This window comes from Zingiber officinale, chromosome 5A, assembly GCF_018446385.1.
Source record: "Zingiber officinale cultivar Zhangliang chromosome 5A, Zo_v1.1, whole genome shotgun sequence".
NCBI classification, from domain to species: domain Eukaryota; kingdom Viridiplantae; phylum Streptophyta; class Magnoliopsida; order Zingiberales; family Zingiberaceae; genus Zingiber; species Zingiber officinale.
In genome coordinates, this window is record NC_055994.1 from 58,826,070 (window position 1) to 58,851,881 (window position 25,812).

General features: G+C 38.8%; 1 long non-coding RNA gene across 1 annotated transcript; it reads right to left on the reverse strand.

Annotated features, from left to right (window-relative positions):
• Positions 1-24,781: 24,781 nt before the first annotated feature.
• LOC121982848 lies at positions 24,782-25,226 on the reverse strand. The gene is made up of 3 exons (XR_006112294.1): positions 25,103-25,226; positions 24,975-25,026; positions 24,782-24,869 (listed from the first exon to the last, which is right to left on the reverse strand). It is a non-coding gene; the product is annotated as an uncharacterized LOC121982848 (long non-coding RNA).
• Between the last annotated feature and the right edge of the window lie 586 nt (positions 25,227-25,812).

A 25,812-nucleotide genomic window follows, 5' to 3' on the forward strand; every position in this document is an offset into this window, starting at 1 on the left:
GCATAAGTAATGAGCGGTATCTAGCAACACATCATTACTACCCAAGTTACAAGAATGTCGAGATCCGACATCACCTTGTGACTACCAATTGTGACTCCTCACAAAATATGTCAAATGTCCTTCTATCCTTGACATATAGATTGATCAATGTGAGGCATAGACCGTATCATCCTCTAATCAATCTAAATCTTGAACTCCAAGTAGACTCACTCGATCAAATGAGCTCAACATCTCATGTTGACTCATTTGGGCATGGCCATGCACTTCGTGGTCTAACTCTATCAAGAATATTGATGTCGCTCCCGTCATATGGGAGGGATAGATCCCATCTACATCACTCACATCCCTCTGCATAATTTATTACATACCCAGTAATCGCCTTTATAGTCCACCCTGTTACGGGTGACGTTTGACGAAACCAAAGTACATAACTCCTTATGTAGGGATCCATGGTGACTTCAGGTCTAAGGACTAATAGTCATACTAATAGCCACATGAGAAAGTATATGACACTCATATAACGATCCATGATAATTTCTCATGGCGGGTCATTCAGTATACATTCTTCAATGTATACCCATGTGTCAGCATGATATCTCTATATCCATGACTTGTGAGATCAAGTCATCGAGCTGACCTACATGCTAGTCTGATTGCATTAACATTGTCCCTGAATGTTAATACTCGACTAGGAATGATTTAGAGTAGTGTTCCCTATATCATCTCACTATCGATTCAACTAATTGATTGATATAGGTATGAACCTTCTACTCTAGGACGTTACTATACTTATTTTATCTGGCACTAATACAAATAAGCATAATAACCAAAAACTAAATGCCTTAATATATATACATGAATATGATATACATGAGTCCATACAATCATCAAATGATTGGCTCTAGGGCTCTAACTAACAATCTCCCACTAGCACTAGTGCCAATCAGTATAGGCTCTAAGGCCTAATGACCTAGTGTGACCATCATGCTTCCTCTGTGCCAAAGCCTTGGTCAAGGGATCTACGAAGTTAGCCTATGTAGGTACTCTGCAAATCTTCACATCTCCTCTATCAATAATCTCTCGAATGAAATGGAAACGTTGTAGAATTGCTGTGAACTCTGCCAGCTCATAGCACTACCATTCAAGCAAAACACGAACCTCGACTGTGATCTTTAATCATCCTGATCGGTCTGGAAGCTGGCATCACTGTAACCCTTTACAGTTAGCTCATCATTGCCTCCATATATCAAGAAATATTCTTTAGCCCTTCGTAAGTACTTAAGAATATTCTTGACCGCTATCCAGTGACTTTCACCTGGATCTGACTGGTATCTGCTCGTCATACGAGACATCAGGTCGAGTACATAGCATGGCGTACATGATCGATCCTATGGCTGAGGCATAAGGGATCTGATCCATGCGATCTCTCTCCTCTCTAGAAGAGGGACCTTGAGTCTTCGAAAGACTCACGCCATGTGACATCGGCAGAAATCCCTTCTTGGAATTCTGCATGGCAAACCGAAGGAGTACCTTGTCAATGTATGTACTCTGACTTAGGCCAATCAATCTCTTAGATCTATCTCTATAGATCTGTATCCCAAAAATGCGGGATGCCTCACCTAAGTCCTTCATTGAGAAGCAACTCCCTAGCCAGGTCTTGACAGAATGAAGCATAGAGATGTCCTTCCCAATGAGTAGTATGTCATCCACATACAATATGAGGAAAACAACTATGTCCCCTACAACCTTCTTGTAGACACAAGGCTCATCTTCGTTCTTGATGAAACCAAACTGTTTGATCGCATCATCGAATCGAAGATTCCAGCTCTGAGGCTAGGGTGATTCGGGGTTTCTGCGACGCGAAAAAGCGGTTTTCACAGCCCGAAAAACCCAACACCGCGAGCTGACCGAGATGCTTTCAAGAAGCATCAAGATGACGCATTAGATGTGTCTTGTCTAATGCTCGCGACCATGAACTCTGAGCTTCAGAAGTAACACGAGTTAATGGGCGCTTACGATATGGTTTAACATCTTCATCAACTGTATCAAGGTCAAGCGAGGCATGAGAGATTTGAGATCTCAAGGGCACTGTTTTAGTGCAAGATGTCAGACGGGGCTCCTGTAGGCCCATATGTACTCAAAATGATTGGGTACATAGAGAACCTACAAAGGTTGGGGTTCCCACTTGTCCAAGAGCTGGCCACTGACCTGATCTTGCAATCCTTGCCGGATAGCTATTGACAAGCGACTGCCTGAGCTGCTTAGCATGTTGAGAACTGCTGAGATGAACCTTAAGAAGGCTAAGCCCAACACTGTTCTGATGGTTCAGAAACATAAGGGCAAGGGCAAGATCAAAGGCAAGGGAAAGTCCCAAGCCAAGGGCAAAGACAGGCACTGAAGCCTAAAGGAGGGGTCGCCAAGGATGCTACCTACTTCCACTGCGGTCAGACCGGGCACTGGAAGAGGAACAGATCTTAAGAAGAAGCGAAGTGAGACATCCACTTCAGGTATATATGTTATAGAAGTCAATCTATCTATTTCTACATCATGGGTATTAGATACTGGATGTGCTTCTCACATTTGTACTAATGTGTAGGCGCTGAGAAATAGCATGGCATTGACAAAGGGCGAGGTGGACCTACGAGTAGGTAATGGAGCACGGGTTGCTGCTATTGCTGTAGGGACTTACTTTCTATCTCTGTCCTCTGGGCTTGTACTAGAGTTAGTCGATTGCTGTTATGTGCCTGCATTAACTAAGAACATTATATCAGTTTCTTGTTTGGACAAGAAAGGTTTCTCGTTTACAATAAAGAACAAATGTTGTTCCGTCTATTTAAACAATATGTTCTATTGTAGTGCACCTATGATAAACGGACTCTATATTCTAGACCTTGAAAGCCCTATCTATAACATAAATACCAAGAGATTCAAGTCAAATGACCTGAACCAAACCTATCTCTGGCACTGTCGCTTAGGTCATATAAATGACAAGCGCTTATCCCAGCTCCATAAGGATAGTTTGCTGGACTCATTTGATTTTGAATCTTATGAGACGTGCGAGTCATGCCTACTAGGCAAGATGACCAAGATACCCTTTAGTGGGCACAGCGAAAGAGCGACTGATTTGTTAGGACTTGTACATAGTGATGTATGTGGCCCTTTCAATGTTGCGGCTAGAGGCGGTTATAGGTACTTCATCACATTTACTGATGACTTCAGTAGATATGGTTATGTGTACTTGATGACACATAAGTCAGAATCCTTTGACAAGTTCAAAGAATTCAAGAATGAAGTACAAAACCAGCTTGGCAAGAGTATTAAGATACTTCGATCAGATCGAGGTGGAAATACCTTAGCCATGAGTTTCGTGACTACCTAGCTGAGTGTGGGATTCTATCCCAACTCACTCCTCCTGGAACACAACAGTGGAATGGTGTATTCGAAAGGAGGAATCGTACCCTATTAGATATGGTACGATCTACGATGAGTCACACAGATCTTCCGACATTCCTTTGGGGCTATGCTCTATACACGACAGCTTTTATACTCAACCGAGTTCCATCTAAGGCCGTGATAAAGACACCATATAGGATATGGACTGGGAGAGATGCCTAGGTGTCTTTCATGAGGATTTGGGGTTGTGAGGCCTACGTTAGACGTTAAGTCTCAGACAAATTAGGACCCAAATCCGACAAGTGTTACTTTATAGGATATCCCAAGGAAACTAAGGGATATTACTTCTACATTCTCAGTCAGCACAAGATAGTTGTGGCAAAGACTGGAGTCTTTCTAGAAAGGGACTTTGTTTATGTTGGTTGCTACTCGGAAAACCCAATGGCTCCACTGTACAAAAATTTTATATGTGATATGAACCTTTCCTAGCTATCATGTGTTCTTTTAAGTTAAACTTGTATCTCCTGCGGAACTTAACACATTTGATTCCAAGTTTAACTTATATGTTCTTTTAGGTTTAGATTTGGATCTCCTGCGGAACTTAACACGTTTGATCCAAATTACCTAGGTTATAAATTCAATTAAATATTAGTTTCCAAAATTGGCTTTCAGTACTGCATGGCGAGGCACTTGGCCTTCTTGGATATGGGAGCAACCACCACAGACTAGACAAAGCCTTTTAAGGAAAGTTAATATTTAATTTCCTTATATAACTCTAGGTTAACCAAAAGGAACAATCAAATCACAAGGAAAAAAAGAAAAGAACACAACATCGAAATTAAATTCGAAAAACAAGAATCGAATGCCTCTTGTATTTGGTATTTATACAAAGAAAAATTAACTAATATGATGTGGAAATTAAATACTAGTTATACCTCTTCCTTGTATGCTAAAAATCTCGAGATCTTCTGACGTATCCCTCGCCTCCTCTTGGACGTCGTGTGGGCGACGATCCTCCAAGACGAACACCACCCGGAAAGCTTCTCCTCCTTCTCTAGAATTCGGCCACCACCACCACAAAGGAGCAAAAGAGAGCAAAGGGAAGAGAGGGAGAGGGGCCAGCCACTTGATCGTCTCCAACAACACAATATCAATTGTTATGTTATTCAAGGCCTCCCCTTCCCCCCTTTTTATATTAGTTTCCCAACGAAAAATTATGGAAAGAGTTTTATAAAAAATTAGAGTCATTCCTATTTCTTTTTCTTTTTCTTTTTCTTTCCTTTTAATTAATCAATCCTAGATTGATTTATTAATTAAACAACTATTTGTTGATGTTTAATTATTTGACCAACCCCTTGCTTGGGCACCAAGTAAGGTGGCCGGCCACTTATTAAAAGGAAAAGAAAGAAAACTTTTTTATAAAATTTTAAAAGAAGAAAACTTCTAAAATAATTTTACAAACTTTTTTTTTCTAATGTGGATATTAAAAGGAATGTTTTAAAATTTAAAACCAATTTTTAAAATTTAAAACATCTCTAATAATATTTCTTTTTAAAAGAAAGTTTTATAAATTTTACAACTCTCTTTTAAAACCTTGTGGCCTAATTTAAATTAGGAAAATTTTATAAATTTTTAAAATCTCTCTTTTTACAAATTGTAAATATCTGAGGAAATTTAAAAATTTAAAAACAACCATCCTAATTTAAATATTGCGGCCGACCCCCTTGCCCAAGACAAGGGCCGACCATTTCTAGAGAATATGTGGCCGGCCATTGCTTAGTCACCAAGCAATGAACCAGCCCCTTCTTGGACACCAAGATAGGCTTTTCTTTGGATGGACTTGAGGTTTTATTGAGGCAACAACAGGGACCTAGAGGAGAAATTGGTTTTGGCTTTCCGATGAGCTTGAGTATCCCGTGCTCGCCCCGAACACACAACTCAAGTTCATCGATAATAACTCATTCCACTAGAGAGTTATTACCGCACTACCGCACCAATCCCAAATTACATTATGGGCTCCTTCTTATCATGAGTGTGTTAGTCTCCCTGTGTTTAAGATTACGAATGTCCACTAATTAAGTGAGTTACTGACAACTCATTTAATTAATATCTAGCTCCAAGAGTAGTACCACTCAACTTTATTGTCATGCTGGACTAGGTCCACCTGCAGGGTTTAACATGACAATCCTTATGAGCTCCTCTTGGTGACATTCTCAACCTAGATAACTAGGACACAGATTCCTTCTATAATCAACAACACATACTATGAGTAATATCATTTCCCAACTTATCAGACATATTGATTTATCGAGATAAACCTCACCCTTTGATAAGTCAAAGAAATAAATATTAAATATACATGCTTGTTATTATATTAGGATTAAGAGCACACACTTCCATAATAACTAAGGTCTAGTTCTTTTACTAAGTCAGTACAAAAAGAACTTACCTAAATGATCCTACTCAATACACTTAAAGTGTATCAGTGTAATTTATTAGTCAAGATAAACTAATACTTAATTACACTATGTCTATTCTGATGGTTTGTTCCTTTCCATCTTAGTCGTGAGCAACTGTTTATAATTTATAGAGAACCAACAACATGATCTTCTAAGTGTGACTCCACACTCCATGTTATCTACTATATAAATTAATTGAATAATTACATTTAACAAATAAATGTAAACATTTGACCAATGTGATTCTTTATTTCAAAATAAATGTGTACAAAAGCTAAACTTTTAAGTATACACTCCAACAATCTCCCCCTTATACTAAAAGTTTAAGCTGCCATATCTGTTGCCATACATTTGATTTCCATCCCCTCCACGTGCCGATCAAAAACTTTCGCCGGAAGGGCCTTAGTGAAAGGATCTGCCAGGTTATCTGCTGACACTATCTTTGCGACGACAACTTCTCCTCGCTTGACGATGTCTCGTATCAGGTGGTACTTGTGCTCTATATGTTTACTTGCCTTATGGGCTCGTGGTTCCTTCGAGTTTGCAACTGCACCGCTATTATCACAATAAATTGTGATGATTTTGGGCAAACCAGGAATCTCATCAAAGTCCATTAGAAAGTTCCTGAGCCATATTGCTTCTTTAGACGCCTCAGAGGCTGCTACATACTCAGCTTCCATGGTTGAGTCCGAAACGCATTTCTGCTTAACACTCCTCCATGCAATGGCTCCACCTCCTAAAGTAAACACATAGCCTGATGTAGACTTACTATTGTCCCTATCTGATTGGAAATCTGAATCCGGGAGCAAATCGTCTGCTTGGTAAACTAACAAATAATCTCTAGTCCTTCTCAGGTACTTTAATATATGCTTTACCGCAGTCCAATGTCCTTGTCCAGGGTTACTCTGATATCTGCTAACCATGCCCACAGCAAAACAGATATCAGGTCTCGTACATAGCATTGCATACATTAGGCGTTCTACAGCCGAAGCATAAGGAACTACTTTCATGTCCTCTATCTCCTTTGATGTCTTCGGAGACATCTCTTTAGATAGAGCTACTCCATGCCTAATAGGTAAGAAACCTTTCTTGGAATCCTGCATGCTAAAATGAGCAAGGATTGTATCTATACATGAAGCTTGGGACAGACACAACATTCTTTTCTTGCGATCTCTTATAACTTTGATCCCAAGGATGTGTGCACATTCTCCTAAGTCCTTCATATCAAATTGTTTGGACAACCATACCCTTACGTCCGATAATACCTTGACATTGTTGCCAATTAACAAAATATCATCTACGTATAGTACAAGAAATACCACCACGTTTCCGTTACACTTCTTGTATACACAAAACTCATCCGGACACTGAATAAATCCATATGACTGGATTACTTCATTAAACCGGATGTTCCAAGACCGTGAAGCTTGCTTCAGTCCATAAATGGACCGATTGAGCTTGCACACTAGATGCTCTTTGCCTTTTTCAATGAACCTTTCTGGTTGCTTCATATAGATGTTCTCTTCAAGACTTCCATTAAGGAAAGCTGTCTTGACTTCCATTTGCCAAATCTCATAATCCATATGAGCAGCAATCGATAAGAGTATCAGGATAGACTTAAGCATGACTACCGGTGAAAAGGTCTCCTCATAATCGATTCCCTCTTTCTGAGTGTACCCTTTCGCAACAAGCCTAGCTTTGAAGGTTTCTACCTTCCCGTTTGTCCCTCTTTTCCTTTTGTAGATCCACTTGCATCCAACGGCTTTTACACCATCGGGTGGTTCTACAAGCTCCCAGACCTTATTAGAGTACATAGACTCTATTTCAGAATTCATTGCCTTTTGCCAAGATGCTGCATCTATATCTTGGAGTGCTTCGTCATATGTTCGGGGATCAGGTTCATGTTTACCCGGGATCAAGTCCGAAGACTCTCTAAAAACATGAATCTATCAGGCTGTCTTACAACCCTCCCACTACGACGAGGCACTGTCTGTGGTTGTGTATCATGTGTGACACGTGTTGCAGCCTCTTGTGGTACTTCATCTTGTACTGTTGGTACTGAAGTAGACGTGTCCTCTCTAAGTTCCTCTACAATAATTTTACAACTGGGCTTGTGATCCATTATATAGTCTTCTTCTAAAAACTGACCATTGGTGCTAACAATGACCTTCTGGTCTTTAGGACTATAAAATAAACCACCTTTCGTTCCTTTGGGATACCTCACAAACACACGAACTTCTGTACAAGATTCTAACTTATCAGCATATGGTTTCAGCACATGTGCTGGACTACCCCAAATCCGAAAATGTCTTAGACTGGGCTTTCGCCCATTCCATAATTCTGTGGGAGTAGAAGAAACTGATTTAGAAGGTACTAAGTTCAGAATGTACACTGCCGTTTCCAGAGCGTATCCCCAAAACGAATTTGGTAATTCTGAATAATTCATCATCGATCTAACCATCTCCATAAGAGTCCTATTCCTTTGTTCTGCCACACCATTCTATTGGGGTGTACCAGATGCGGACAATTGGGATTGAATCCCGGCCTCTGATAAGTAATTCCTAAACTCTCCTAAGAGGTATTCGCCACCACGATCAGACCGTAGTGTCTTGATACTTTTACCTAGACGTTTCTCCACATCAGCCTTGTACTCTTTGAACTTATCAAAGCACTCAGACTTGCGGCGCATTAGGTAAATGTATCCATATCTTGAATAATCGTCTATAAAAGAGACAAAATATTCAAAACCACCTCTTGCCTGGACAGACATAGGACTAAATAAATCAGAATGAACCAATTCTAACGCTTCTTTGGCTCTATACCCCTTGGCCTTAAAAGGACTCTTGGTCATTTTACCTTCCAAGCAAGATTCACAAGTTGGAAAATTTTCCAACTCTAATGAACCCAAGAGTCCATCAGCTATAAGCCTCTGAATCCTACTTAAGTTAATATGACCAAGCCTTAGATGCCAAAGATATGCTTGGTTCATTTCCGAAGGTTCTTTTCTCTTATGAGAGTTAGAAGATGTGTTATTAATTTCTATATTATGCTTTGTGGGAGAAATTAGATTTAAAGTATACAAATTTCCAACTAATACACCAGAACAGATAATCACTTTATTTCTCTTAACAACTACATCGTTACTAAAGGAAACTGAATATCCATCCAAAAATAGTTTAGAAACTGAAATTAAATTCTTTCTAAAACTGGGAACATAAAGATAATTGCTGAAAACCAAATTTCTATTCCTATTAAAAGATAAGTAGACATCTCCCACTACAACAGCCGCCACCTTAGTAGCATTGCCCATGTAGACGGTAATCTCTCCTCTAGATAGTCGTCGGGTTTCCTGGAACCCCTGCAAGGAATTGCAGACATAATCAGTGGCTCCCGTATCTACACACCAGGTGCTAGTAGATAACACCGCTAAACATGTTTCAACAACTAGAGTATGAGATATACCGTTATTGTTCTGTTTCCTACGAGGACAGTCTGCCTTCCAATGTCCAGTCTGCTTGCAAATAAAGCACTTGCCCTTCAGCTTCTTTATTCCAGCTTTTTGTCCTGCACCTTGAGGTTTATTCACCTTCTTTGCTGAGCCATTTTGTTTCTTCTTCTTCTTACCTTTCGGCTTAGAAGTAGAACCATTTTCAGCATAGTGAATTTGAGAATGTTGATGAAACAACCCTTCGGCTGCCTGAAGTTCTGTCAGAAGTTCCGCCAATGAATACATCCTTTTATTCATATTATAGTTCAGGTGAAAATGCTCAAAACTTCTGGGCAGCGTTTGGAGGATGATATCGACCTGGGTTTCCCCATCAATTTCCCCTCCAAGAACTTATATTTCGTTTAAGTAAGCCATCATCTTGAGAATATGATCCCTCACGGGAGTCCCCTCAGTCATGGTGGCTGTCATCAGTTTTCTCATTGCCTCTTGCCTAGCAGCCCGATTCTGATGTTCGAAGAGTTCCTTGAGATTGTTCATTATATCATAGGCTGTTGGTAAGTCCTGATGCTGATGTTGCAATACATTTGACATCGAAGCCTAGATGTAACACCGCGCCATCTCATCAGCTTTTACCCATTTACTGTAACAACCACCCTCCTTACTACTTCTCTGAAGGTGACCGCTACACATTTCTACTAACTTCACAACACTAATGCTACTCACTATTAACACTAGAGATGCTTTTACCCATTTATATATCAAGAAATTCACATGTCTATTAGAACTTTAAACTGCTGTCATTTAAGATTTTTTTTTTTCTCCTTACTAATTAAACATGCAGAAAGGTGTAACATAATCAAGTGTAGCATGTAGGCAATGAAACTTGCTTGTTTCTTCCGTTAAATGCTTAATAGCAGATTCATTAATAAAGGCAGATTTCCATTCAACAAGAATAAACTTCATAGCAGATTCAAACCTTTAAATGTTAATACTCTACAGCATGCATCAATACTGGCAGCACATAAGGCAGCATACTACAAGTGGTCAAATACTAATACGCACATAGCAATACTAATCTTATATCCTCACTACAGCAACCCAGAAACAAATTCTAGCATGCAACAGAAATCCCAAGGCAGATAAGTATTTCGGCAGAAAACTCACAGCAGGTGAAAATTTCCAGCATGCATAAGGAGAACTTCTGAGCATTTTAAAACCAAGCATTTTACCAAGCATCATCTATGCACTTAATCAATCCGAATGGTTCCAGAACTCAAGAAAACAAAAGTATTTGACCAACTTCAAAACAGTAAAACAGGGAGAGCATAAAGAATCTGAATTTTTTATTAATTCTCCTAGTTATTTAAGAAGAAACCTAAATAATTTAACTTGCAGAAATTTGAAAGCAAGATCCCCAAATCTTCCATCACCGCCATCCACACACACACCACCAGTGTCTCCTTGTCGCCTTCTTCTATGCCATTTTAGCCTTTCCTTTATTTTTATCCATATCTGCAGTAGGAGGAAAAATAGCATCTATAAGCTAAAAGCTTAGTGAGTGCTTTCTACTCACAAAATCCGATAAGAACTGCATATATGTAAAAGAAAACAGGAGGTACATGCTCAACATGAAATAGAAGTGAAACTACATCATGCATCTCTAAAGGAAACACAATTTATCTTGTTAGAATCTTTCAATTTAGATAAAAGAAACTTGTTCTATTTGTTTCCAAATTTAATACTTTTATACTTTAAAATAATACTCAACTTTACTTGGGCCCGGCATTGTACCACTTTGCGCGCCTTTCTTAATGAGAATTGAGGTAGCTAATCCCAAAACCATTAAGACACTTCTAGACTTTATGTCTAGGGGCAACTTGGAGCCCATCCCTTGGACCTTGTGTCCGGTACATGCCCTTTTTAAAAATAAAATACTTTTCTTTATATCTTACTTTAAATACTTCTTCTGATAAAATGCCTTGGCATTTCTTTGAGCACTTGATATGCTACTGATCCCAATTCTTAAAAAGATTAGGGATTCTATTAAGACTTTGGTCTCTCTTTTTTTTTTTAAAACTTCTAACAGCAATACAGAAAACTAACTACAAGTCCAAAATTTAATCAAGCTATCTCATATTCATTGCTTATTAAAACCAAGCCAAAACTAATAAAACTCGTAAAGGAACATGAGCATTCTGATTAAGGCTTTAATGTAGTTATCAACTAAAAGAATGCTGCTGTTATCATACTTTTAAGCATGCACATTAAGCATATGAGGAACCAAAACCTAGCTCATTACAAAATATTTCCTTAACTACTCTTCTAACTTCGAACTGTTCTAACATGGTTCTAAACTTAAGGAAATAAATTAAGCCATTAAAAGAAACCAACAGAACTCTCTCAAATAAGGTTGATCTATACCCATTGCATAGCACAACTCAAATCTGACTTACTCAAACATAAAATGATTCCATAATCCACCTAGCATATTCGGATTTAACAATTATGGCAGCAACCATTATAAACCAACCCGAAACCACAGAAACTATAGTTGGTTCTTCATAGATTAGAGATCAAAAATCTTGTATTAAGCCTTTGTTAAGTCTAATCGAAGAATTCTTTACAGATCAAACTTCACAAAAGGATTTTGTCTAACTTCTTAGAGTACACGGCAGTAAAACAGCAACTCTAGCATGCTTCACAGGAAACTCAAACAACCAGAAAACATAAACAAATCGGAACTACTCCTACTGCAGGTGAGAAGCAACTCACATTGCTTCTTTAACTTACAACCGAAGAAGATGAAGTATTCTAGGGTTCGGATGATGTGAAGATCTCTGCGATCCCTTCCTATCCGTGTGTTCTCCTTGACGAGGAGACCACGAATCCATGAACGGCTTCTGAAAAGATCCCTTGCCGACCGCCGGAGAGGAACCCTAGGTCGGCTTCACCTTCCGCCTGATCTGCCGCCGTCGCACGCGAGAGGTGAGGAGAGGAAAAGAAATTTTTTTAGGTTTTCCGAAAATCACTTAAGTCCTCACTTTATAACTAGGGTTATTTTCGATTCCAATTACAACTTAACTATATTTCTCCCTCTTGAGTTAACATAACTCGCTGGCACAGTTGGTTGGCTGCGTTTTGCTTAAAGCGCGGCTCGCAGGTTCGAGTCTCGGCTGCAACTAGTTTTCTTCCTATTTATTCTCTATTCACTAACTACTGCTTAAACATTATTCACTCCATATAAGGTTAATAAAACCGTGTATCTCAGCTGGTTGGGCCGGTTTTGCTTGAGTCATTCCGACCCGAGGTCGTGGGGTCGAACCTCGCTTTCAACAATTTTTTTGTCAAAAGTTCTTTCTTTTTGTAAACATACTAAACGACCTCCAAAAATTTCGTAAAAATACTCTAAAAAATTCTTAAAAATCTCTAGAATATTTTAAAAGCATTTTCCAATATTTTTAAAGATATTCAGAACTCAAAATAGGGAAAATTGGGTCGTTACAATTCCCCATACCTTATAAAAAGTTCGTCCTCGAACTTAGAATAGTTCTGGATATTTTTGCCTCATGCTGTCCTCTCGTTCCCAAGTGACTTCCTCGTGCTTCTGGTTCTGCCAGACGACCTTCACTAGTGGCACTTCTTTATTTCTTTGTCTCTTGACTACTCTGTCCACTATCTGTGTAGGTCTACTCTCATAACTAAGATCCTCTTGGATCTGCACTGACTGAGGTTCAATCACTTGGCTAGGATCATGAAGACACTTCTTTAACATAGAGACATGAAACACATTGTGTACTGCTGACATGTCCTGTGGTAAGCCCAGCTTATAAGCTACTTTACCAATCCTTTCTGAAATCAGATAAGGTCCTACATAGCGAGGACTTAATTTGCCCTTCTTGCCAAATCTCATCACTCCCTTCATAGGAGCAACCTTGAGAAAGACTGAATCTCCTACTTGAAATTCCAGTGGCCTACGGCGTGTGTCAGCATAACTTTTCTGTCTACTCTGGGCAGTCTCAATCCTCTGTCTGATCTTCTGAATAACCTGAGTGGTTTCTTCTATCATCTCAGTCTGAATACCCAGCCCCACTTCCATTTCTCTTCTTTCTCCAGCTTCTTGCCAGCATATAGGTGATCTGCACTTTCTACCATACAACGCCTCATATGGTGCCATCCTGATGGTGGCTTGATAACTGTTGTTGTAGGCAAATTCAGCTAAGCATAGGTACTTACACCAACTTCCTTTGAAATCCAGTGCACAAGCCCTCAGCATATCTTCTAGGATCTGATTTACACGCTCTGTCTGTCCATCAGTCTGAGGATGGAAGGCTGTGCTGAACTTGAGCTTGGTGCCTAGTGAAGTCTGTACACACTCCCAAAAGTGAGAGGTGAAGCGCCCATCTCTATCAGAAATAATAGATTTGGGAACTCCGTGAAGTCTGATCACCTCTTTAACGTATAGCTGTGCTAACTGCTCTATAGAGTGTGACACCTTGATGGCTAGGAAATGAGCAGACTTGGTCAATCTGTCCACTATCACCCATATCGCATCGTATCCATTTGTGGTTCTTGGGAGACCTGTTATGAAATCCATGGATATGTCTTCCCACTTCCACTCTGGTATAGGAAGAGGCTGTAGAACTTCTCCTGGTCTCTGGTGTTCTGCTTTGACTCTCTGACATGTCAGGCAGGTACTGACATATTTAGCCACATCTCTTTTGAGTCCAGACCACCAGAATTTCTGTTTCACGTCTTGGTACATCTTGGTAGAACCAGGATGCATAGAGTATGGCGTACTATGGGCCTCTTCTAAAATTCTCTTCCTCAGCTCTTCATCATTGGGAACACAAAGGCGATTTCCCTGATAAAGAATTCCACTGTCTGATACTCGAAATTCTGAATTTCCTTCTTCTTGTATTCCTTGCTTGATCTTTTTGATATATGGATCTTCACTTTGCTTTTTCTGTATATCCTCAAGCAGGGTTGACTCTAGGGTCAATGCAGAAAGTTGCCCATAAATAATTTCAAGTCCGAAATCTGACAATTCCTTCTGTAGTGGCAGGGTTAACGATGATAAGGACATCAAGGATGCACTGGACTTTCTGCTTAGTGCATCTGCTACTTTATTAGCTTTACCTGGGTGGTAAAGGATCTCACAGTCATAATCTTTGACCAACTCTAACCACCTGCGCTGTCTCATGTTTAAGTCCTTCTGAGTGAAGAAGTACTTAAGACTCTGATGGTCTGTGAAGATTCTGCAATGGACTCCATACAAGTAGTGTCGCCAGAGTTTCAGTGCAAAGACTACAGCTGCCAGCTCTAGATCATGAGTGGGGTAGTTCTTCTCATAGTCTTTGAGTTGTCTTGAAGCATAAGCTATAACTTTTCCTTCCTGCATGAGTACAGCTCCTAAGCCCATCTTGGAAGCATCACTGTAGATGCCAAAACTCTTGTCACCCTCTGGAACAGTCAGTATAGGAGCACTGGTCAGTCTCCTCTTGAGTTCTTGAAAACTCTGCTCGCATTTATTTGACCATTCAAACTTCTTGTCCTTCCTGGTGAGGGCTGTAAGGGGAGAGGCTACCCTGGAAAAGTCCTCCACAAATTTCCTGTAGTACCCAGCTAAACCAAGGAAGCTTCTGATCTCCCTGGCATTCTTGGGTCTCTTCATAGCTTCTATTTGGATCTACGAATGCCTTCTTTTGAAACAATGTGACCTAGAATTGCCACCTCCAACAACTGCACTTTGAGAATTTAGCATAGAGCTTAAGGGTGCAGGACTATTCTCGTGCGTGTCATGCTCCTCGGTTGGAATAGATTAGAATGTCGTCGATGAACACAATGACAAACTTGTCAAGGTATTCAACACTCTATTCATCAAGTCCATAAAGAGTAGGTGCATTAGTCACACCAAAAGGCATGACCACAATTCATAGTGTCCATATCGGTACCGGGTATATCACTCTCCTTCACTTTTAGATGGTACCAGGCGCAGATCTATCTTGGAGAACACTGTTGCCCCTTTCAATTGATCAAATAAATCATCGATCCTGGGCAGTGGATACCTGTTCTTGATGGTCACTTGATTCAGAGCTCTATAATCTATGCACATCCGCATAGATCCATCCTTCTTCTTGACAAACAACACAGGAGCTCCCCATGGTGAGTGACTAGGGCGTATGAAACCCTTGTCAAGTAGCTCCTGAAGTTGCTCTTGTAACTCTTTTAGCTCTGCTGGAGACATGCGATATGGAGCTTTTGATATTGGACCGGTACCAGGAACCAGTTCAATCTCAAACTCCACTTCTCTGTTGGGAGGTAGTCCAGGTAGCTCTTCTGGGAATACCTCTGGATACTCACAGACTACCCGAACTTCCTCCTGCTTAGGTCTTTCTTCTTCCTCTGTACTCACAATGCATGCAAGAAAACCCGCACACCCTTTAGCTAACATCTGGTGAGCTGTGAGAGAAGAGAGGAATTTCTGGGTCTTCCTCTTTGGTACTCCTGTAAATTCAAAGGATGGTTCACCTTCTGGACTAAAGATCACTTTTCTTCTGCGGCAGTCCACTGAAGCACTGTACTTGCTGAGGAAATCCATACCCAAAATGATATCGAAATCCTGCATAGCGAGGACTACCAGATTAACACATAGCTCTCGAAATTTGCGAGACGACTAGATTCCATGACTTCCCAAGGTAGGGTTGTGAACTTGGAATTCATGCCAGGTACAATTCTTTGGCAAAAGGTATGGATACAAAAAATGGGTCGCAATCAAATAGTCAGCTATTGAAAAATAACTACTTGACTGTACGATGGAGGCACTAACTTCCTCTTTGGTAAGGGAGAATACTCTCAACCTTCCTTGACTGATCTGAGGTCCTTCCAGAGTTGCGGGCATATAATGTAGTTGAGGCTTGGCTCCATATTGTATTGGTTGTGGCTGGGGTGCTTTGAACTTGTTAGGACACTGTTTGGCCATGTGTCCTTCTTGACCACAAGAATAACATCGACTTACCCAAGAGGCAGGCTCCTGGATGTGTTCTCCCACATTTAGGGCAGGGAAGGAGCTTAGTCTGCTTGGTTTCTGGTCCTCCCTTCTGGTTACTTCCTGAATCCCACTGCTTTCTTTTAGTGCCCTTGCCTTTCCAGTTCTGATTATTTGACTGGGGTTTCTGATTTCCCCCAGTCTTGGTCTCCATCTTGATTGGCTTGTGTTGCTCTCTTTGTGCCTTCATGCTGCTCAGGTAGTGCTCAGCTACTAAGGCTCTACTGACCAACTCTTCTCCAGTCAGGGGCTGATGAGTCCCACTGCTCACATTAAGTGATATCACAGGCCTCAGCATTCGGCATTAGTCGAGCTAGCCTGTTGAATCTTTAACGCTTCCTCACCGATCCCCTGAACTCCATAAACTCCTCGTAGTGCTTGTTGGTGATCTTTGGCGAAAGAACTCGTCAATTGTCTCAAAATCAATCCATTTCATCGATTGATTGCCCTCTTGCTCTTACTCTCTCCCACCACATGCGTGCATCTCCAGTTGACCTTCTCGACTTGGCCAAGAAGCTCCATGGTGCTCTCGTGTCTTGAACCAAGCGGCATCCAGGGCAGGTGCAGAAACTCGGTTTCGTTTCCCACTGATAGGCGACTCCTTGGGTAGCTGGTGGAACCTCAGTTACCACTGGAGTCTCCACAGTTACTGTTTGAGGCGTAGGAGGAGCTGGTTGTTGATTTGCCATCAGATTGGCAATTACTTGCTGTTGCTCTGCCACTTGTCTCTGAAGTTGAGCAACAACTTCAGAGAGATTCGTTTCAGCTACTCTGGGCTCTTCATCCTCCTGTGCTCGGTCCACAGTACGAGCGGTACGGGGACGTCCTATTCTTGACATCTAGTTAAACAAATAAGAAAATTTGATGATTTCTCTACCCTTTCTAAACATACCCATTTATATATTAAGAAAGGAAATAGCTAAAAAAATAAAACTCTTATCTTACTCATTCACTTATAACTATCAATCCATACTGCAAATAATAATGTAAATAAAGGAAAGCAATAAAGAAAGAACTTAAATACTTTCTTACTTGAAGACGGCAAGGATGATGCTGATGTGTGTGTGCTGCGGGAAAATGGACCTGCTCTGATACCAACTGTAACAACCACCCTCCTTACTACTTCTCTGAAGGTGACCGCTACACATTTCTACTAACTTCACAACACTAATGCTACTCACTATTAACACTAGAGATGCTTTTACCCATTTATATATCAAGAAATTCACATGTCTATTAGAACTTTAAATTGCTGTCATTTAAGATTTTTTTTTTTTCTCCTTACTAAAACATGCAGAAAGGTGTAACATAATCAAGTGTAGCATGTAGGCAATGAAACTTGCTTGTTTCTTCCGTTAAATGCTTAATAGCAGATTCATTAATAAAGGCAGATTTCCATTCAACAAGAATAAACTTCATAGCAGATTCAAACCTTTAAATGTTAATACTCTACAGCATGCATCAATACTGGCAGCACATAAGGCAGCATACTACAAGTGGTCAAATACTAATACGCACATAGCAATACTAATCTTATATCCTCACTACAGCAACCCAGAAACAAATTCCAGCATGCAACAGAAATCCCAAGGCAGATAAGTATTTAAAAAAACCAGTGCATAAGGAGAACTTCTGAGCATTTTAAAACCAAGCATTTTACCAAGCATCATCTATGCACTTAATCAATCCGAATGGTTCCAGAACTCAAGAAAACAAAAGTATTTGACCAACTTCAAAACAGTAAAACAGGAAGAGCATAAAGAATCTGAATCTTTTTTATTAATTCTCCTAGTTATTTAAGAAGAAACCTAAATAATTTAACTTGCAGAAATTTGAAAGCAAGATCCCCAAATCTTCCATCACCGCCATCCACACACACACCACCAGTGTCTCCTTGTCGCCTTCTTCTATGCCATTTTAGCCTTTCCTTTATTTTTATCCATATCTGCAGTAGGAGGAAAAATAGCATCTATAAGCTAAAAGCTTAGTGAGTGCTTTCTACTCACAAAATCCGATAAGAACTGCATATATGTAAAAGAAAACAGGAGGTACATGCTCAACATGAAATAGAAGTGAAACTACATCATGCATCTCTAAAGGAAACACAATTTATCTTGTTAGAATCTTTCAATTTAGATAAAAGAAACTTGTTCTATTTGTTTCCAAATTTAATACTTTTATACTTTAAAATAATACTCAACTTTACTTGGGCCCGGCTGACGCCTTTCTTAATGAGAATTGAGGTAGCTAATCCCAAAACCATTAAGACACTTCTAGACTTTATGTCTAGGGGCAACTTGGAGCCCATCCCTTGGACCTTGTGTCCGGTACATGCCCTTTTTAAAAATAAAATACTTTTCTTTATATCTTACTTTAAATACTTCTTCTGATAAAATGCCTTGGCATTTCTTTGAGCACTTGATATGCTACTGATCCCAATTCTTAAAAAGATTAGGGATTCTATTAAGACTTTGGTCTCTCTTTTTTTTTTTAAAACTTCTAACAGCAATACAGAAAACTAACTACAAGTCCAAAATTTAATCAAGCTATCTCATATTCATTGCTTATTAAAACCAAGCCAAAACTAATAAAACTCGTAAAGGAACATGAGCATTCTGATTAAGGCTTTAATGTAGTTATCAACTAAAAGAATGCTGCTGTTATCATACTTTTAAGCATGCACATTAAGCATATGAGGAACCAAAACCTAGCTCATTGCAAAATATTTCCTTAACTACTCTTCTAACTTCGAACTGTTCTAACATGGTTCTAAACTTAAGGAAATAAATTAAGCCATTAAAAGAAACCAACAGAACTCTCTCAAATAAGGTTGATCTATACCCATTGCATAGCACAACTCAAATCTGACTTACTCAAACATAAAATGATTCCATAATCCACCTAGCATATTCGGATTTAACAATTATGGCAGCAACCATTATAAACCAACCCGAAACCACAGAAACTATAGTTGGTTCTTCATAGATTAGAGATCAAAAATCTTGTATTAAGCCTTTGTTAAGTCTAATCGAAGAATTCTTTACAGATCAAACTTCACAAAAGGATTTTGTCTAACTTCTTAGAGTACACGGCAGTAAAACAGCAACTCTAGCATGCTTCACAGGAAACTCAAACAACCAGAAAACATAAACAAATCGGAACTACTCCTACTGCAGGTGAGAAGCAACTCACCTTGCTTCTTTAACTTACAACCGAAGAAGATGAAGTATTCTAGGGTTCGGATGATGTGAAGATCTCTGCGATCCCTTCCTATCCGCGTGTTCTCCTTGACGAGGAGACCACGAATCCGTGAACGGCTTCTGAAAAGAAGCCCTTGCCGACTGCCGGAGAGGAACCCTAGGTCGGCTTCACCTTCCGCCTGATCTGCCGCCGTCGCACGCGAGAGGTGAGGAGAGGAAAAGAAATTTTTTTAGGTTTTCCGAAAATCACTTAAGTCCTCACTTTATAACTAGGGTTATTTTCGATTCCAATTACAACTTAACTATATTTCTCCCTCTTGAGTTAACATAACTCGCTGGCACAGTTGGTTGGCTGCGTTTTGCTTAAAGCGCGGCTCGCAGGTTCGAGTCTCGGCTGCAACTAGTTTTCTTCCTATTTATTCTCTATTCACTAACTACTGCTTAAACATTATTCACTCCATATAAGGTTAATAAAACCGTGTATCTCAGCTGGTTGGGCCGGTTTTGCTTGAGTCAGTCCGACCCGAGGTCGTGGGGTCGAACCTCGCTTTCAACAATTTTTTTGTCAAAAGTTCTTTCTTTTTGTAAACATACTAAACGACCTCCAAAAATTTCGTAAAAATACTCTAAAAATTCTTAAAAATCTCTAGAATATTTTAAAAGCATTTTCCAATATTTTTAAAGATATTCAGAACTCAAAATAGGGAAAATTGGGTCGTTACATTTACTATGATACTGAATCTCCTCTGGGTAGAATCATTGCTAGGTGTTTTTGGGCATTCCTCTGACAGTACAAACTTATAGCCCTCAGCAGTAAGAACAATGTCCAGGTTCCTTTTCCAATCTATGTAGTTAGGACCAGTAAGTCTGTTCTCTTTTAGTATGATGGCCAGTGGGTTGAAAGTCATCCTAAGAATCACAAATAACTTTTGGTCAGAACTCTAAATTTAGAATAATATTGATTCCTCAAACAATACTATTTTAAATTAACCAACACCTTAAAACACCGTGAATTTTGTATGCCACGATAGTGTGGACGTATACAAATTCAACATTTGTAAAAGGAGGGTTTTACCCATTAATTTTATTATCTTGTCAACCTAACTTTTTGACAAATAAAATTAATAGTTGGTTTACTTTGGTCACACGAATAATAGCAGTGACTCCGATGGGGAGGATACTATTGGACGTGCCTAAGTGTGTACCATTACTTGACACTAAGTCCATTAATAAGATTGTGCCCCTTCCGATGGGGAAGATCACACGCTCTTAATTAACTTCCTATAGTCATCCTAAGAATGGAAGTTTAATCTAGTGATCCGCAAACAAGCTCATTCGATATGGAGGAAGGCACTCAGAGCCAACACGCAAGCTTGTTGCATCACTTATAAACTAGTAATGGAGACCGTGGAATTTATGTAAAAATAAATCCCTCTCCCACTTAGTTATTTAAAGTGAGGAATTTTGACTATGCTAGCCTACTAAACATGCATACTAACAAGCACACACAGTCACAGCATAAAAAGAAATAAATAGAAAAACTAATTTTCAACTATTATGGCTTTTATCTATTGTTGTCCTCCGTGTGTCGCCAACCCTAGCTATTGCCATCTTTGGCCACTGCCACCGGGTCTAGTTGTCGCATCCATCTTGCCCCTTGTTCCGTTGTGTCTCTGGTCCTCAAAAAGGTTCCACGCCTTGCAAGATTCGATCCGCGACATAAATAGAATTTTACATTTTTCGATCCTATATTCCTCGAAGGAATGTACATGTGAACTAGATCGAACATAAAATAAAAATTTACATCCATCGATCCTATATTCCATAAACGGAATGTACATGTAAATAGATCAAAAAATAAAATCCTAATAAAACTAAATACAGCTCCTGCTGTATTTTATAATACAATCATGCACACATAATAAATGCCCTTGACATGTCCAAGGGTCCAATCACACACATAATAACTATAAGCCATAATAGTTGGATCCTGGATCCACAAAGTTAGCACATCTTACTATTAACCTGCCTAAATTATGTATGACATGTGCATAATTAAACTAATACCAAATACACAGAGGCAAAACCTCGCTCTGATACCAATTGTTGGTTGCTACTCGGAAAACCCAATGGATCCACTGTACAAAAATTTTGTACGTGATCTGAACCTTTCCTAGCTACCATGTGTTCTTTTAAGTTAAACTTGTATCTCCTGCGGAACTTAACACGTTTGATTCCAAGTTAAACTTATATGTTCTTTTAGGTTTAGATTTGGATCTCCTGCGGAACTTAACACGTTTGATCCAAATCACCTAGGTTATAAATTCAATTAAATATTAGTTTCCAAAATTAGCTTCCAGTACTACATGGCGAGGCACTTGGCCTTCTTGGATATGGGAGCAACCACCACCGACTCGACAAAGCCTTTTAATGAAAGTTAATATTTAATTTCCTTATATAACTCTAGGTTAACCAAAAGGAACAATCAAATCACAAGGAAAAAAGAAAAGAACACAACATCGAAATTAAATTCGAAAAACAAGAATCGAATGCCTCTTGTATTTGGTATTTATACAAAGAAAAATTAACTAGTATGTTGCGAAAATTAAATACTAGTTATACCTCTTCCTTGTATGCTAAAAACCTCGAGACCTTATGCCGTATCCCTTGCCTCCTCTTGGACGTTGTGTGGGCGACGATCCTCCAAGACGAACACCACCCGGAAAGCTTCTCCTCCTTCTCTAGAATTCGGCCACCACCACCACAAAGGAGCAAAAGAGAGCAAAGGGAAGAGAGGGAGAGGGGCCGACCACTTGATGGTCTCCAACAACACAATATCAATTGTTATGTTATTCGAGGCCTCCCCTTCCCCCCTTTTTATATTAGTTTCCCAACGAAAAATTATGGAAAGAGTTTTATAAAAAATTAGACTCATTCCTATTTCCTTTTCTTTTTCTTTTTCTTTCCTTTTAATTAATCAATCCTAGATTGATTTATTAATTAAACAACTTTTTGTTGATGTTTAATTATTTGACCGGCCCAAGCAAGGTGGCCAGCCACTTATTAAAAGGAAAAGAAAGAAATTTTTTTTATAAAATTTTAAAAGAAGAAAACTTCTAATAAAATTTTACAAACTCTCTATTTTTTTTCTAATGTGGATATTAAAAGGAAAGTTTTAAAATTGAAAACCAAGTTTTAAAATTTAAAACATCTCTAATAATATTTCTTTTTAAAAGAAAGTTTTATAAATTTTACAACTTTCTTTTAAAACCTTGTTGCCTAATTTAAATTAGGAAAATTTTATAAATTTTTAAAATCTCTCTTTTTACAAATTGTAAATATCTGAGGAAATTTAAAAATTCAAAAACAACCTTTCTAATTTAAATATTGCGGCCGATCCCCTTGACCAAGATAAGGGCCGACCATTTCTAGAGAATATGTGGCCGGCCATTGCTTGGTCACCAAGCAATTAACCGGCCCCTTCTTGGACACCAAGATAGACTTTTCTTTGGATGAACTTGAGGCTTTATTGAGGCTACAACAGGGACCTAGAGGAGAAATTGGTTTTGGCCTTCCGATGAGCTTGAGTATCCCGTGCTCGCCTCGAACACACAACTCAAGTTCATCGATAATAACTCATTCCACTAGAGAGTTGTTACCGCACTACCGCACCAATCCCAAATTACATTATGGGCTCCTTCTTATCATGAGTGTGTTAGTCTCCCTGTGTTTAAGATTACGAATGTCCACTAATTAAGTGAGTTACTGACAACTCATTTAATTAATATCTAGCTCCAAGAGTAGTACCACTCAACTTTATTGTCATGTTGGACTAGGTCCACCTGCAGGGTTTAACATGGCAATCCTTATGAGCTCCTCTTGGGGACATTCTCAACCTAGATAACTAGGACATAGATTCCTTCTATAATCAATAACACATACTATAAGTAATATCATTTCTCAACTTATTAGGCATATTGATTTATCGAGCTAAACCTCACCCTTTGATAAGTCAAAGAAATAAATATTAAATATACATGCTTGTTATTATATTAGGATTAAGAGCACACACTTCCATAATAACTAAGGTCTAGTTCTTTTACTAAGTCAGTACAAAAAGAACTTACCTAAATGATCCTACTCAATACACTTAAAGTGTATCAGTGTAATTTATTAGTCAAGATAAACTAATACTTAATTACACTACGTCTATTCTGATGGTTTGTTCCTTTCCATCTTAGTCGTGAGCAACTGTTTATAATTTATAGAGAACCCACAACATGATCTTCTAAGTGTGACTCCACACTCCATGTTATCTACTATATAAATTAATTGAATAATTACATTTAATAAATAAATGTAAACATTTGACCAATGTGATTCTTTATTTCAAAATAAATGTGTACAAAAGCTAAACTTTTAAGTATACACTCCAACAGTTTCTAGAAAGACTCACTACAAAAAAATTCAGCATTAGAGACGGAAAATTCCGTCGCTATTCCGTCGCTAAACTAGTTTAGCGACTGATTAGCGACGGAATCATTGCGTCGATACAAATTGTGTCGCTGGCTGTATTTAGAGACGGAATATAAATTCCGTCGCTAATTAGAGATGGAATATATATTCCGTCTCTAAAATATTAGAGACGGGAATTTAATCATCAGTCGCTAACAATAAAATCCTCTCTCTGATTTGATTAAAATTATGTCTCTAATTAGAGACGGAACATTTAAATTCCGTCTCTAATTAGAGATGGAATTTAAATGTTCCGTCTCTAATTAGAGACGGAACGTAAATATTCCGTCTCTAATTAGAGACGGAACTTAAATATTCCGTCGCAAGGCATCGACATTTCAAACAATTTCAGGGCAATCAGCGAAGGAAAATTAAAGTTCCGTCGCTAGATATCGTTATAACAGTATTTTCCATGGTGAAATTAGAGACGAAATTTTAAAATTCCGTCTCTAATTAGAGACGGAATTTTAAAATTCCGTCTCTAATACCTGGAGATTTCAGTAGCACATTTCTGTTCCTGCAGTCATCCTTGTTTACATTTTATAATAATCTAAACCATCACATACAAACAACACAAAACTCACCAAATAACAATACATTCATACAAAAAACTTTATCCAAGCACAAAACAATAATCCAAGCACAAAATTTAAACTAAACATCCAATCACAAAACATAGATAAATATCCAAACATCTCCAACCATAAACACCTGATTGTATAGTACTACAACATCTGAAATTTAAAATCACAATACAACACCATCTAGCAAAGAAAATCCAATCCTAAGCTAGCAAGTAGTAATCAATCCTGCAAAAATGTTAATACGATAGATTACTAATAAAACAAAGAATAAACTAATTCATAATTATGAGTAACATATTAAATTTAATATTATGAATTTATTTTACATACCTGAAAGCTAGTTTGGTTATATGATGATGGTGTTGTATAGGCATCAACGTTCCTGAAAAGATATAATACAATGTTAGACATAGTTTCATTAGTGAAAAAAAAACTTAAAAAGTTAAACATCAAGATACCTATCACAATCTATGGATCAGGAGGATTATTAGGGTCTTGAGTCTCCTGAGAGGCAAAACGATGCGGCGTTGCACTCATTTGATCCAAGAAGGCCTGCATATCCCGCCCAATTTTCTCAAGATCGAATCGGGATTGCCGCTCTACTCGAAATTCAGCCTCCAAGGTCGAGAGTCGAGTCTTCAAATCTGCGTTTTCCTGTTCCAAGACGTCTACTCTAGCAGATGATTCGGATGCACTCGATGATGTGCTGGGACGAACCCTGGCCCTAGGAGCCATTGCTTGATCATATACAACTCTCGTCTGAGCCCCAAGACCATATAGGGTGGAGGTCTTTTTCCTTCCACCAACCACATCATAATAAATTTCATTTATCTGGTCAGTGGATAGAGTCTGCTCCTCACCTCCCTCTAAACTAGGCTGAGACGCCTGTGCAACCCTAGCAGCAATTTCTTCCTATTTACATTAAAAAAAGTATTGTCAGATATTTACTAAAATGATAGATAATCATTGTTAATAGTTATATATATTCAAGTGTAGAATCTTACGTCTAATGCCGATGATCGACGATCTATAAAGTTGCCATCTTTTGACTTGTGTGTCTTGGTAAATATCTCCCAACAAGTAGGAGGTCACTGTAGATCATGTTCCTGAATATTAAAGAATGTAAATAATTCCATTGATATAGTCTAGGTACAAAACTCTTATAGAA